The following is a 12,484-nucleotide window of genomic DNA, read 5'->3' as shown; positions in this document are numbered from 1 at the left end:
CCGTGAGGTCATCTGGCCTGGATTTAACCCAGTACCCCTGTGGTCCAGAATTTGTCTTGATGGGCAATTCACTCCCTGATGGAACATCCATTCTCTTTTTAGGGAGTTCTAATTCCTCAGAAAATTTCCCTTATGGTAATTGTAAATCTGCCAACAGGAATGTGGCAGAGGAAAATGGTTCAGAACATGGGCTGTGGGGCGGGACAGACCTGGATTTCAGCCCAGACTCTGCCACTTACTACCTGTGAGACCTGGTCATTATCTTGATCTCATTCTGTTTGTTCACCCATGAAATGGGGATGATCATAGTACTGCATGCCTAGGTAACATAAACAGTTAAGTGCTTGACTACTAGCCAAAAGGTTGGTGGTTTGAATCTCAAAAAACTGGCCTGGCGGTCTACTTCCAAAAGGTCACTGCCTTGAATACCCTACAGAGAAGTTCTACTCTGCACACATGGGGTCGCCATGAGTTGGAATTTAGTCTACGGCAATTAACAAGATACTACTGTGCCTGACTTCTGGGGTTTAAAGAGTGAATGCATGCAGAGGAATTTGCTTATAGAAAAAAGTTATTAACAAATGGTAATAGCTGTTACAACTTCCACACGACAGCCCTACTTCTGTCCTTTTGGGCTTTAGAGAACAATGCTTATTCTTCTTCCAAATGGCAACTGTTTGAATATTTGGAAACGACCACTGTATTTATATTTACTACTTCTGTTTTTAAAGTGAAACATCCCCTCTTTCTTTAGTAATTCCTCAACTGGCCCATTTTCCAGATCACTTTCTGCTCGGGCAGGTTTGTACTACGGTGGAAAGAGCGTGGGCTTTGGGATGAGAAAGATCTGGGTTCAAGGCTTAGCTTTACCACTTCCTAGCTGGTGGCCTTAGGCAAACAAAAACTACTCAGTTCACTTAAGTCTTTGTTTCCTCATCTCTGAATAGATTGTTCTAAGTATCAACACACACATGCACACACACACACATTTAACATAATGCCAACACATCGTGAGTTGCTTGTTCACTAAATATGAGCTCTATCTTCTTTGTTAACCTTTTCTGTATACACCCTGACTTGCTAATGACTCCTAAAATGTAGTTTATAGAACTGAATACATATTTGTTACGTATTGTGCCCCCCCCCCCAAAAAAAAGTGTGTTGTAAATCCAAACCCCTATACTTGTGGTTTTAATCCCATTTGGGAATGGGTTTTCTGTGCTGTGTTAATGGACAGTATTAGTGTATAGTATGTCTTGAGTCAATCTCTTTTGAGATACAAAGGGAGCAGATTAAGCAAGGAAGAGAGGATGCAGAGATGGGGGACAAGAGATGCCATGTCACCTGAAGATCACCAAGGGGTCAAGGAATAGAAGGTGGAGAGACGAAGACCTTCCCCCAGAACCAACAAAGAGAGAAAGACTTCCCCTAGAACCAGCGTCCTAAATTTGAACTTCTAGCCTCCTGTGAGAAAATAGATTTGTTTACCCACTTCGGGTATTTCTGTTACAGCAGCACTAGATGCTAAGACAACAGTCTTGAAGGGATGTGAACAGCACGAGTGTAAATATTTTCTATGCCCTAGAACTGAATTTGCAGCAGAGCGTCTCTGCTAATGCCTTCTCTTTAGTTGCATCGTGTACTGCTGGTTCAGGCTGTGGTCAACTCAAATATTTAAAGCCAATTTGCACTACTGCTCTCAAGACAGGTTTCCTAAGAATAGTTGGATAATTGGTTTTTAGGACTGGCTCCTGGTGATCATTATTTTCTCTTCTAAGCTCTCACAGACCATCTGCTTAACGATCCTTTCTAGAATTTTGCCCAGAGGCAATGACAAGTTCACTCCTCTGTAACTCTGAGCCCAGATTTTCTCCCTTTCTAAAAGGTTGGATGTTTTGTTCTTGTGATCTTCTTATACCTCATTCATTTTTCTGACTTTGCAAAGACGATCTATCACAATTCGGCAATTACATTCTTCTGGACTCTAGGATCCAAGTGACTGAGGCTGGGTACACTTGAAGGAGTGAAGGACGTCCTCCTTATTCCTCATGGTTTTCAAAATTCACCTATTTTTTAAATCATATATGTTCCAGTGCTTCTAGTCCGAAAATCAGTTCTCGACTTGAAGGGAAAAAAGAGACAGCTAGGAAAATGGAACTTGAGAGTCTCTCCTTGCCATGAACTACTCTCTCCTCCTTTTCTCTTTTCTCTCTCATCTTTGGCCTTTTCCAAGAGCCCCAATGCATTCAGGATTTCTTTCTCAGTAATGGCAGCTCCTTTGCACTTAACCTTGGTTTTAAGCTCCGCATGCTATATCATGTACTTTACGAAGTACATTTTATGAAAGTCTGGGCAACCATACGATTTTTCTTCACGGTCTTACCTCTTGGGGCTCAACCGGAATCAATTATGTTGTACTTTTGCCTCCAAACTCTCATCCCTCACTCCATTTCAGCCTGGCTGTGATACTTTACTCTGTCATTGTCACTGTCTTTGAATATAATGAACTCTAAAACACATGGTCACTTTTCCCCAAGGAATTAGTATTCTGCCCCCATGCCTCTCCCCTCCATGGCGACTGCCTGCTGACTTTAGAACCTACTTGGCTGCAGAGAATGTGAAAGATCTTAAGTCACCTGCAAGGTTTCCTGAGCATTTATGCTCCTCCCTGTCCACCATCAACAGGCACAGACCCACAGAGGAGCCACCATGCCGCCTCTTGCTCAAGGCTTGCTGGGCCTCACCAAGCCAGCCTGGGTCCTGGCATGGGATTCTCTCTCCCAGCAGCACAAAGCACAGGACCTGGGGGTGGAGGATCTAGACCCGTGTCATGACCTGTCATACAGCCTCAAGCAAACTCTTATCTCTTTCAACCTTATTTCCTGGAAGCGAGAAGAAATAAAAACCTCTTTCAGAGTGGTTGTGAGGTTCAAATGAGACAATGGATAGACAAATATTCTGTAAACTATTAAGTGCTTTAATGCTTTAAAACTGTGGAGACAAACCTAGAATGTCAAATGGAAGAACAAAAACAACAGTGTCATTGTTCCCCAATCTCACTACCTCTCTGGAGACTCTCCAGCTGAGATTTTTCTCTTGAGGTCCTAGAAGGCATGCACATTCCTAACCTATAAAGACACCTCATACAGAGGGAAATAAAATCCAAATGAAGAAGTTAAGCTACCAAATAACTCTCAAATGGTGGAGACAAAACCAAATGGTCTTAAGGTGAAAGAAACACAGTGAAAAAAAAAATGCAGAAGACAGAAAACAGAACCAACCTGCCACTCAAGACCAGCTGAGTTAGGCACAGCTAGGAAGATGTGGAAAAATCCCTCATGACTCCTGCCCACAGTAATAGCAACTCCCTGGCAGCCCAGCATGTGCAATGTTTGTGGTTCCCCCAACAGAGCCCACAGTCCCTTATGGGGTTGGTCTCCTTGGTTCATACACTTACTTCTACAGATGGCCTAGGTGTTGGCCACATTGTCTAAGATCTGCTTGTCACCATGACTGGGCTGTATTTCACAGACCGGCCTCGCCACGGGATGGTCTGGAAGGAAGTCCAGGATTCAGGAGACAGTCAGGCCTACCACCTTGACAACAGGCACAGAAATGTGAATATAGGAGTGATGTGTAGGGCTTCTTCAAGGAATAAAATTATATAAATATCTAAATTTTTCTACAAAGATCTAAGATATCTTAGATATTCTACTAATATGTAAGATTTACTATGTACCTCTTTAAAGTGCTAAAAAACGAAGATGTCACTTTGATGACTAAGGTGCACCTGACTTGAGCTAGGGCATCTTCAATTGCCTTATATGCATATAAAAGCTGGACAATGAAAAAGGAAGACTGAAGGAGAATTAATGCGTTTGAATTGTGGTGTTGGCGAAGAACACTGAATACACAATGGACTGCCAGAGGGACCAACAAATCTGCCTTAAACCAAGTACAGCCAGAATGTTTCTTAGAAACAAGGATGGCGAGACTTCATCTCACTTATTTAGGACGTGTTATCAGGAGGGACTACCTGGAGAATGACATCCTGTTTGGTAAAGTAGAGCATCAGCGAAAAAGAGGATGACCCTCAACAAGATATACTGACACAGTGGCTGCAACAACGGGCTCAAACACAGCAACAACTGTGAGGGTGGCACAGTACCAGGCAACATTTTGTTGTGTTATACATGGGGTTGCTGTGGTAGCCAACTTGATGGTACCTACAACAACAGAATAAGAAATAAGCAAATGAACTGAGTTTTAAAATCTAGTGACATCCAGACAAATATATATTTACCTTTTGAAAGTCTAGTTAAGACCCCCTCATGGCCAATCTCACCTACCTACAGCAGCTAATTTATGTTTTACTTTACAGCTATGAAGTTCTTTCTTATGTCTCACTAAAATCCCCCCTGCTTTACATGAATCAGTGACAAACCATCACAAAGCACTTTATAAATGCCAAGCACTATGCTAAGTGAATTTTCCGCTTCTTCAGTACTTGACAGGCAGGCAAAAAAAAACGGGCCAGTATTCCTCATAAAATAATAACACAAAAATCCTTTAATATACTGGAAGGCTTTAATTTTTCTCTTCCAACCAACACTCATAATTTCTCCGAAATAAATGTCACCTGCTCCTGGCTTTCAAAAACCAAATCTATTAGCACAGCTGCCAAGCTTTCTCCTCTGCTTTTTTGTTACCTGGGTCCGTAGACGGACCTCTTGGTTAGCCCATCCTTCCCACACCTCTGAGGGTCCTCAGGCTTCCTGAAGACTCCTGCTCAAGGATACAAGGCCCCTCCCGGAGTCAGAGAGCAAAGGGAAAACACACCACAAACAGCAGGGCGCTCCCTGGACTGGTGGGTGCTGGGGACCCTCACCTAGAAAGGCACATCTCTCCCTTCTCATCAACAATTTACCCGCTTGCTTTCAAGACAATTAATACCTCCCTTGGAGTGGTCTGTGCAGAGAGCGGTTAGGTATAAATCATAAACAAAGGTTCACACCCTTCCTTTATCCGCCCCTCTGGGGATTTTGTGGAGTAAGGGGAACAAGTGGTAGAATAAAGCCATAAAGCTTCAGTTGAGGTTCCAGCTCTCTACTTTCTCAAAGCCACTTAATACTCTGACTCTTAAGTTTCCTTGATCACAAAATACGATGAAAAGAAGCTCCAAGATAGTTATGAGAATCAAATGAAATAATTTATACATAATGCCTGGCACATAGTAGGTGCTCAAAAAACATTTAGTAAGCCCAAGTGATCAGACAAGAATATTTGCTAATTTAGTGAGGCGTTGTTCTAAGCGCTTTACATTAAAAGCTTATTTAATAGTTACAGAAACCTCAAGAGGCAAGTACTATCATTATCCCCATTTTGCAGATGAAGAAACAGAAGGGTTAGCCAACTTGCTCAAGGTCACACAGCTAGTATGTACCAGAGCCAGAATCTGAACCCAGCAATAGTAACCAAGTTCCTAACTTCTACACCACCTGCCTGGCTGGTTGATAACTGCTGAATGCCACTCAAATATTGGATGGATATTCTTACTGCTGCTATTGCTATAGCTAGGCAAGAAATTGCTCTTATGGTAAATTTATGCCATTTAGGGTCCCTGGGTTTTCTTAACTCCAGGTTTTTTTTTTTTTTTCTTTCCACGTCTACATAGATGGTCACCAACAGATTCACTCTCATGTTGGCAGGATTTCCAGTGGACACATTTGGTGAGTGGTACATGATTTTCTGCCCACCTTCCAAGTTTCTGGGAATACTATAAACATCATAACCACATCTTGGTCTTTCCAAAGGCAGTCCTTAAAGGACCCACTGAAGCCTCCAGAGATTCACACCATAGTACACTCTGTACTCGGCTCTAACTGCACACCCCTCGTGCCACCTGCTCAGCACACGGTGAGTCCCACGTGCCATGATGGGTAATGGGGAAAAGGAACACCACCACAACCCCTGGCCCCCAGGCTCCCCAGGGAGTCCAAGTGTTTTTCTTCTCTAGTATTTTTCTTTCTCCAGATTGCTCCTACTGCCTGCCTGATGATGCCTGATACCTGACCCGTGAATCACAGCTCGTCTGAAGGCATATCCCCCCATCTCTCGAGGACAAGAAGCCAGTGCCAGGGGCACGTGTTTATTTCCGGGGTCAACCACTCTAATTCCCACACCCCTCAAGGATGAGCTGCTCTGATTTAGCCTGGGACGACTCCCTAATCTCTTTTTCTTTAACTATTTATAAGGGATTATGTACCTTTACTTGCAGGCCACTGACAGACCTTAGAACAACAACAAAAAACTCAGATATATATTTGATCTTCTTTCAACTTCCAATCACTTTTTAATGGTCTTCTGGGTGGTGGGGAGGACTGGGAGGATAGCAGCAGCCCGGTACCGGGAAGAGGGAAGGACGGAGAAGGTCGTGAAGATGGGAAATCCCCGCAGGAGAATTCTCATCATTTTTATTTGCTGTATGCCAGCAGTTCCCTTTCCTCCTTGTCTATCCCCCCCACGCCCCACCCCACCTCCCAAGAGTGGCTGTTGATGGGGTTAGAATGCCGTGGGCTGGTTCAGTAGTCTTTATTCCAGGAAACACAGGTTACTCTGGCCCCACCCCTTCTCTGACCCCACTGGCCCCACATCTCACTCTCGTGGGGTACAGAGCCAAGTATGGTTTGAGGTTGCCCTTGAGGAGCTCAAAAAAAAAAAAAAAAGGCCCAAACCCATTGCCATCAAGTCAATTCTGACTCATAGCAACCCTACAGAGCGTACCAAAAGCAGGAGGAAGTACAGACGGTGGAATAGAGAGCTACAAGCCATGGAGGAGGAGGGAGCTACCCGCCTGTGGGGAGCTGGGAAGGCACATGGTGAAGATGCTGTCTGAGCTGCATCCTGAAGAAAAAATGGGAGGTGAGAGGGACTGCGGGGCAGGGATGTACCAGCCACCATCTTGGCAGAGAACAGATAAGGTGAGTAATCTGAGGAGGTTTAATAAGGCACTAGTCCCTGGGTGGTACAAATGGTTAAGTGCTCGATTACTAACCAAAACATTGATGGTTTGAATCCACCCAGAGGTGCCTCAGAAGAGATGCCGGGAGATCTGAAAAGTCAGTCACTGAAAACCCTGTTAGCACAGTTTTACTCTGACACACATGGGGTCAGCATGAGTCAGCAATTGGTTTGGTTTTGGGTTTAATCCACAAGGTGAGGGCAGAGAGGGAAACTGCAGAGGGCAGTGTAGTGCCCCAGAAAGCTCTCAGCACCCCAAAGCCTGAGGGGGCAAGGTCAGCAAGTGGTCACTGAGCTCAGAGAGAGATGAAGAAACAAGCCTGGAAGGGGCCTTGGGAGGGCGAAGCAGCCACTGATGGGGTCCCCACAGGCTGCCTCCTGGGCACAGAGCAGGTTGGAGGGGGCGGAGAGGATCAGGCAGGGCAAAGGGAAGCAATCCATCACAGAGACAGAAGGGGGCAGAGGGTTCCTCACAATGGAAACCGCACATGGAAAGACATGGAGTCACGAAACCTCATGGTTTGCTTAGGAACGGGAGCACAGGGTGGGCAGAGGAACTGGCAGGAGATGGGAACAGGGTGGGCAGGGCCCACTGCGGAGTTCAGACTTCACCTCGTGGGCTCAGGGCACCGGTGGGGGTCTGCACAGAGGAACGGCACAGTTGGCAATCATGGATTGAAGGAGGACAGGGGTGGAAGAATCTGGGTCTGGGGCTTGCCAGTCACAAAAGCTGGGCTCCAATTCCTACTCTGTGGCTTATAACTGTGAGATCTTGGGTGAGACTCTTAATTGCTAAAGTTTTAGTTTCCTTATCTACAAAAATGGAGGCTGCCACGAAGATTAGAGTCTGGTAAGTCAGGAGCAAGCCCAGGGCAGGGTGAAATGACACCCTGGAATTGTGCAGTGCACAGACTTTGTGGTCACTGGTCAGTTCTGAGTCCACACAAGGAATGATGAAAGTCCAACAAAGGCAGCTGCAGTGAGAACATGCAGAAAGAGATGGATTCAAGGGTCACTTCTCTAGATGTGAGGATAAGAAGGGGAAAGGGGAAGATCCTGAGTTGTGTAACTTGGGTGACTGCTGTCATTGTTTGCAGTCTATGAGTCACCCCATGAACAATGGAATGAAACGCAGACCGGTTCTGTGCCATCCCCGTGATCGGCTGCAGATTGGACCATTGTGATCCACAGGTCTTTCGTTGGCTGATTTTCAGAAATAGATCGCCAGGCCTTTCTTCCTAGGTTTGTCTTACTCAAGAAACTCCGCTGAAACCTGTTCAACATCAATAGCAACACGCAAGCCTCCACTGACAGATGGGTGGTGAATGTGTATGAGGTACACTGGCCGGGGATCAAACCCGGGTCTCCTGCATGCAAAGCAAGAATTCTACCACTGAACCAACAATGCCCTTTGAGTGACTAGGTAGACAGATTAAATATTAATTGGATCAAGGAACACAGCTCCCATTTTTGTAGATGAGAAAAACTAAAGGAGGCTGAGGGGACAGAGAAGGAGGAGGAGGAGTGTGGTTGTACACGTGTCCACTTTGAGGGGCCACCAAAGCATCAGATGAACTTGTCTACAAGGCAGGTGGAAATAAGGGATCAGGGAGAGAGACACAGACTTGGGAGTCATCAGACTTGGAGGATGGTTAAAGCCATGAGAAATATGAACTCCCCTGGGCATAAGTAGAACAAGAAGAAAAGGGGCTCAATGAGAGAACCAACTAACCATTCAAATGGCAGGAGGAACTGGAGAAGTCAGCGAGAAATACTGAGTAGGAAAAGACAGGGAGATCAGATCAGAGGAGGAACAAGAAAAAGGCCATCATGGAAGCTGAGGGAGGAGAGAGTCTCACAGAGGAGGGCAAGGTCTACAGCATGAAGTGCTTCAGAGACTGAGTGGGTGAGAACTAAACACGAGCCAGGAGTTAAGCAACTGAGATCTCACAGGTGGCCTTAGCAAAAGCTGTCTCAGAAGAGTACATAGGGAGCCGAATTATAATGAGCTGAGAAATGCGTGGGATTTTTAGAAATACAGACAGTGAATGCAATTATTCCAACAAGTTTGCTGTGAAAGGGCAAGGCAGAATGTTAGGCTTGAGAGGTATCTTTTCCTTCAGGATGGGAAAACCCAAGCCTATTTGTAGGCTAAAAAAGAAGGAACTAAACAGAAACAGACTCAAGATGCAGGAGAAACAGTGGAAATAATGGCTCAAGATACAGATAGAGGCAGCAAAAACAGGGTCCGGGTTGAGGAGCTCAACTGAGGAAAGACAAGGGGGCACTCCCTCTGGGCACTAAGAATCTACCGCAAAGGTGGGGCCATCCTACCCCTGGCTTGTCTCTCTCTCTCTCCCTCTCTTAGAGAGCATTTGGTGGTCTTTCTAGAGTAGCTAAGCCTTTCCCTGCCAGACAATTGAGGCTGTTTTGATGTGGAAGTAGGAGAAGTGGGGTTGGCTGAGGCATGAGGTCAGGGTAATTTTTTAGCCAAGTGTTCTAAATGAAGCAAAGGCTGTTCTAAGGGCTCCAGTCCTGCATTTCAACTATCCCTCACTTCCCTTTCCCAAGGGTGGGACAACTACCAGAAACATGACATGGATCAAAGGAAAGGACAGTAAGAAATGTTTCCTGCAATCTTCTTGGAGGGGAGATGAGCACTAATTCATCCTGGCTCTGACAACCTGAGGGGTGGGGCTCACGTAATCCTTGGAGAGTGGGGGGCGGGGGGAGGGGCTACAGAGAGGGTAACGTGGTGCGGGGGGGCGGCCTGGCCAGCGTGCTGGAGGCTCTTTTGGGACCTGGTTTCCGAGCACTTGCAGCTTCTCGTCTACATTCAGCTTGTCAAATTCCTCTTCATCAGCTGCGGGGCTGACAGGAATAATTGTTTCCTTGGGACTCGGTCCTTCCCATCAATGAACAAAGGCAACTAGGAGGGTTCTGGATCTCTTTCGGAGCCCTGGTGGGGCAGTGGTTAAGAGCTTGGATGCTAACCAAAAGGTCAGCAGTTTGAATCTACTAGCAGCTCCTTGGAAACCCTATGGGGCAGTTTTGCTCCATCCTCTAGGGTCACTATGAGCCGGAATCAACTCATAGACAACGGTTAGATCTCTTTTGCAAAGAAAATACTCTCTCTTTTCTCCTTATACACACACACACACTTAATGGTGTTGGGTTTGAGGACAGGGAAGATCAGACCATCGGCCCATTACCTGGGTGGCCGCTACGACTCTGGAAGGAGCTGCACTAGCCACTCCCACCTACCCCAGTGCTCAGCACCTCCTTCAGTGATTAACTGTGTGCCAATGGAAGACAAGGGGCTCACATGTAGATCACATCCATCAGGGGTGTGCTTCTGAGGCTCTTCTTGCTCTTCCCTTCCAAAAAGCCTTTTACTGGGGCCATTAATAAACAATAAAATGAACACATTTACCATTTATTATCGTTTCATTTCTCCCACCCACCCTCTGATAGTTATGAATCATCAGTAAAAACTGCAACAAATGGGACAAGAGATGAAGTCAAAGGCCAAGATAATTCACAAAAAACATAACCAGCCCCTGAAGCAAAGAGCTAACGGCAAGGCAGTAACAGAGGGCAGGGCTGGCATCCTTGGCCACCTGGAGGAAGGAGTGTGTGTATTTTCAAAGGCAAACTTGCCTCATGGTTAATCCCACAGCATGAAGAGGTGCTGGGCCCTCTCCTTGAGCAAAGCTGAACAAGGTCCCTTGACCGCCCTGGCTTCTCAGTGTTCCCAACTGCAACGCAGCCTTTGTAATAGTTGTTTGTGTGGTTCTTATTATCTTCTATGAAAACAGGCATTCTCACATTCTGATGTTTTTGTCATCTTCCCCAAGAACCTTCACATATGGGTTGCACTCAATGCTCAGCAAAGGTCTATAGGTTGGCTGGTTCCTGCATGCACTCATTCATTCATCCATTCAAACCTGAGTAAAATTCTACAGAATAAGTGCACCTACTTCCTGGAAATTTTGCGAACAAAAAATAAATTCAGTTTAACAAATATGTTTTGAGTACTGTTCTGTACAATATAGTGGTCAAGGAGAAACAAAAATGAATAAAATGTAGATCCTACTAAAAAAGATGAGATATATAAACAAGTAACTATGATACAAAGACAAACTTAAGACCTATATACTTTTGGTATCCAAAGGAAAAAAAGAAATTAGATATACACCGTCTAGGTGGGGATGAAATAGGGAAAGAATTTCTGGTAGACGTGGTGTTTAAAATAAACCTTGAAAGATGAGTAGGAATTTGGTAGGCAAAGGTGAATCCAAACACAGAGTATTCCTCAATTAATCATGGTTTAGTCTTGACCGCTGCCAGTAACCGAGAAACGCTTTAACTCCTCAACAGTGGCTTCTCAGGGTCTTTCGGTAAAGGGTTTGAGGACTTGCAGATGATCTAACCTTTCCCATCCCATCCCATCCCATCCCCTCCCATATTTTCCAGCTTGTATTCATAACCATCTGGACCTTCAAGTCATCTTCATCTCTAGCCTGAGGCTGTGCTACCAAAAAGGTTGCTTAGGCTCATAATCTGGCTACACCCTCAGAGATGAAGTCCTCCTACTGTGCCAAGACACAAGAAGGATTCCTCAGAGGGTCTGCCCAGCCGGGCTGTATAGATCAGGGCACTGCAACACAGCATCTAGACTAGTATCTCTATGTCCAAGCGTCCACCACTCAAGTTAAGACATTGTCTGATTATAATCCTAGACACTATTAATATTAAAGGTTTGTCAAACAAGGGCTACAGCTCCAAATCGGGAGCAATCTTTATTTATTTGCTTTTGGGGTTCAGCTTGGTCACATAATAGCCTTCCCCAGGGCCATCACATGACCCTCAGCTACACGGCATACCCACTGCCCCATAACCACTATGATTCCAAAAACACGGAGGGGGTACCATGAAGGCTCCTCCTACATAAATTCTCCCCTTAAATTATCTGAAACCCATCAATATGAGATTGGTTCATTTTAAATAATAAGACTCCTCTAACGAGAAGTGGTTAAAAGCTCGGCTGCTAACCAAAAGGCCAGCAGTTCAAATCCACCAGCTGCTCCTTGGAAACCCTATGGGGCAGTTCTACTCTGTCCTGTAGGGTCACTGTGAGTCAGAATCGACTTGACAGCAATGAAAGAGAGAGGGAGTGAGATGCAAATGCTTCCAGGGCTGGTAAAGTAAAATCCATTAATCATTAATCATTCACACACTCAAAGTTAGATTGTTTTTTCTCCTCCTACTCCTACTTGGATCCCTGGTGGTGCAGTGGTTAAGAGCTCAGCTGCTAACCAAAAGGTCAGCAGTTAGAATCCAATAGCTGCTCCTTGGAAACCCTACGGGGAAGTTCTACTCTGAGTTGGAATCGACTCACCGGCAATGGGTTGGGTGGTTTGGTTTACTCCTACTTAGGAGTCCCTGGGTGGTGCAAATAGTT

The 12,484-nt window shown here is 45.4% G+C and overlaps 1 protein-coding gene and 1 non-coding gene across 6 annotated transcripts in view; both read right to left on the bottom strand.

Moving 5' to 3' along the window:
* The window catches only part of C3H1orf226 (chromosome 3 C1orf226 homolog), a 435,074-nt gene that overhangs the window by 78,041 nt on the left and 344,549 nt on the right, over positions 1 to 12,484 (bottom strand). The gene's annotated exons all lie outside the window — the stretch shown is intronic.
* On the bottom strand, positions 8,358 to 8,428 carry TRNAA-UGC (transfer RNA alanine (anticodon UGC)). Its single transcript has one exon. It is a non-coding gene; the product is annotated as a tRNA-Ala (tRNA).

Source organism: Elephas maximus, chromosome 3, assembly GCF_024166365.1.
Source record: "Elephas maximus indicus isolate mEleMax1 chromosome 3, mEleMax1 primary haplotype, whole genome shotgun sequence".
In the NCBI taxonomy this organism is placed as follows: Eukaryota; Metazoa; Chordata; class Mammalia; order Proboscidea; family Elephantidae; genus Elephas; species Elephas maximus.
The sequence above is the reverse complement of the archived record's forward strand: the minus strand, read 5'-3'. Positions and strand labels throughout refer to the sequence as shown.